The following is a 3,725-nucleotide window of genomic DNA, read 5'->3' as shown; positions in this document are numbered from 1 at the left end:
TTCTATTTCCATCCATTTGCATGCAAAATTCGAGAAGTCATTGTTTTTTATCGCTGAGTAGTATTCTAATGTGTATATATTCCACACTTTCTTCATCTATTCTTCCATTGAAGGACATCTAGGTTGTTTCCAGGTTCTGGCTATTACAAATAATGCTGCTATGAACATAGTTGAACAAATGCCCCTGTCATATGATCGGGCATCTCTTGGGTATATTCCCAAGAGTGGCATGCTAATGCATTTCTTGACATAAGTATCCTCATTGGTGATGGAGGATGTTTACAGAGATTTCTGTTCCACCTGATCCCACAGTCATTCAGTCCCAAAAAAACACAGAGTCCTACATTAATTATAAACTGGTTAGCCTATTAGTTCAGGCTGTCTTAGTAACTAATTCTTATATCTTACATTAACCCATAATTCTTGTCTGTGTTAGCAATGTGGCTTGGTACCTTTTATCAGTGAATCTTACTCATCTTGTATCTTCTGCGTCTGGGTGATGACTGCAAACTAATCCTTTCCTCTTCCCAGAAATCTCCCATTCTCATCACCCTGCCTCTATTTCCTGCCTTGTCTCCCCACCTATACAAACAGAAAGGGATAGAAAATGCCCCCCAAAAATGATTGCATAATACTTTATTAACCTTGAATTTTCTTAACCCTAATGAGAAAGGAACAATGGCAGCATAGAGATATTTGATAATAGAAAAACTTCTGAATTAATTCAGCCAGTATGTTTCAAGGATGTGTTGACTTCACAATGGAAACCAGGAGATGTGCTATGTTGAGGAAAGGGGTTTGTTCTTGTTTCCACAGGAGAAGAAAAACTATGAATACCCTCAAAATTAATAAAGATTAAGTAGGAAAAGGAAAAACCTTTTGAGAAAGAAAAATGACAGCTCATCCCTAGAGTTGACAACCATACAGGTGGTAAGAAAACCTCATAAAGGTTGGGCAGGATTCTGTTCTGGCCTTTGCAGGAAAATATTCATCTCCAAAAAGACCTTGGACATCTAGATGCCTAAAGGGGAAAAGATAGATACCCAGAAAAAATCAACAATCAAATAGAAATCTGAGTTATGATGCTATATTATCTGCGTGGTAAATTTGATTATTTGAACATGTATATAACTCTTCTTAAAAATAAGAGCTGGCTTTGGAGTTGGACAATGGCTATCCTCCTCTAAATCCAAGTTTGTTTTTAAAAGAAAAATATCAGAACTTCTGTCTCATGTCAGGAGCCATCTGGTATAGGACAGAAAGAAGATAGGTTTTAAAAAATTGTTTTACTTTTCTCCATGCCCATTTTGTTTAGATTGTATTTTTCATTGAATATATGTCTATATGAATAATGTTTACGTTTTCAACAACAAACAGTAGATTTCCTGCAGTAATCTTTGAAGCTTCCAGGAAGAAGATGGAGTCCCACAACAATGACTCCACCTGGTTGATATGATGTCATGATGCTGGTGGTGCTACTATGAGACCAGTTTTTGGATACTGACTGTGAAAATGATGCACCTTCTTACAATGTTCTGGCCAGAACTCCACATAAGAACTTAAAAAAAAAAAAAAAAAAAAAAAACCTATCGACTATTCAGAGACCATTTTGTAATTATACAAAAGAGCAACAGAGCAATCTTGAAATTTAACCATCATTTGGCATTTGGCGTGGGATAATTCTGTAATCTGTCAACTATGTTTTAAATAAATGCTGATTGGCCAGTATCCAGGCAGGAAGTATAGGCAGGACAACCAGACAGGAAGTAGAGGCAGGAAAATGAGAACAGGAGAATTCAGGGAAGAGGAAAGCCCATTCCTCTGCATTCCTGTCCAACCACAGAAGGAGCAAGATGTGACTATGCTGCTGAAGAAAGTACTGAGCCATGTGGCTAACACAGATAAGAATAATGGGCAAATGTAAGTTATAAGAGTTAATAAGAGTACTGAGCTAATGGGCCAATCAGTTTATGATTAATGTAGACCTCTGTGTGATTTCTTTGGGACTTTATAACTGTGGGAACCAGGCAGCACAAGGATCGAGTGGGACAGAAAACCCCAACAACAATCATTTTACTTTTATAGGTTCCCATAGAAAAAAACATCGCCCCCATGACAGCAAGAAGCAATTCTAGAAGACAATGTCCCCTTTCTAAACAAAGTTTGTCCTCATGGTTAGGGACACCATTTGGTGTTGTTTATTACTCACAAAGAGTTGGGGGTTGGAGTAGAAATTATGTAAGCCTAGAGATCAAAAAAAAAGAGGAAAAACTGAATGGGATAATAGGTAGATTAGTGTGAATTTATTCACACTAATAATAATAATAGTAAGTAATAGAGTGAATACTTATGAGCTATTATTTATGGACAATTTACATTGGTATAGCTTCTTATATATTGATACAAGTTCAAATTATAATTGTTATTTCTATATACAATATTTGTACACCTATTCAAAGTTATTTTGTCATATTGTATGCATGCATGTTTCTGCCTCTATTTAAAATATTTTGTATATTGATACAATTTTAGGATATATTTATCATATTGAATTCTAATTTATACCTCTGGTTAAGATATTTACACATTGTTTACATTTTGAGGTCATTGTCCTCCTTTAGTGCACAGTTGTTAAAAGATTGTTTAATATTCTGATATGAAGTCTTAATCTTTAAGTTACATGCATCTTGAAAAAAAGTGCTTTTCCAGATGCTAGTGATAAATGATACATTTCCACTAAAACTAACTTTTCTAGGAATCAAAATGCTGTGTCTTCACAAATGGGATATTTTCAGCCACTCAACTTTTGCAATCATTTAGATAAAAAAATCAATAAATGATGGACTCAGTTCTTTCCTCTTCTGTAAAGGGCTTTTTTATTATTAATCTTTCTTTTATCCATACATTGCTCTTGAAGAAAAATTACTTTAGCCATATTTTATGTGTATGAGATAAAATGAAAACTCATAAAAGAAATTAAATTGAAAGACAAATGCCTAGGCCTTTGTTCTTCCTTCAGACCCTCACACTGGCCAAAAGATGACCACTTCTGAGCTTGCAAACAACTCTTTGCTCCCTTTGCTAGTGAGTTCAACCATGCTAACAAACACATATCACAAAATATTAACATATCAAGTTCAATTTCACACCATGGCATACATGACACAGTGATTGACTCCCCCTTCCTTTTCCATTACTTCTTCCAGAATCTGTTGTTGAAATAGGAGCGGCGGGGCTGCGTCCCCAACACCCCAGCCACTTGCTAGCTCATGGCCGAAATAACACACAAACTGTATTCATTTATGAACTGCTTGGCTCATGAACTCTAGCCCTTACAGGCTAATTCTCGCACCTGTACTAGCCCATTTCTAATGATGTATGTAAGCACTCCAAGGTGCGCTTACCGGGAAGATTCTAGCCTAAGTCCATCGTGTGTTGCAGCTGCCTGGGAGAGCAGAGCATGGCGGCTGTCCGGTCCCTCTGGAAGCAGCGCAGAGTCTGACCTCACTTCCTTTTCCGCCCAGAATTCTATTCTGTTTACTCCTCCCATCTATGTTCTAACCTATCAGGGCCAGCCAAGCAGTTTCTTTTATTGCTCAGCCAATGAAATCAACAGATTGATATGACACTCCCACATCACTTCCCCTTTTTCTGTTTAAACAAAAAAAAGAAGGCTTTAACTTAACATCCAAAGCTCTAGAAATGACAGAGACATCTCGCTGCCT

This window comes from Alexandromys fortis, unplaced genomic scaffold, assembly GCF_014885135.2.
Source record: "Alexandromys fortis isolate MF-2015 unplaced genomic scaffold, M_Fortis_MF-2015_v1.1 scaffold_21, whole genome shotgun sequence".
Classification (NCBI taxonomy): Eukaryota; Metazoa; Chordata; class Mammalia; order Rodentia; family Cricetidae; genus Alexandromys; species Alexandromys fortis.
Note: the sequence above shows the minus strand (reverse complement) of the source record.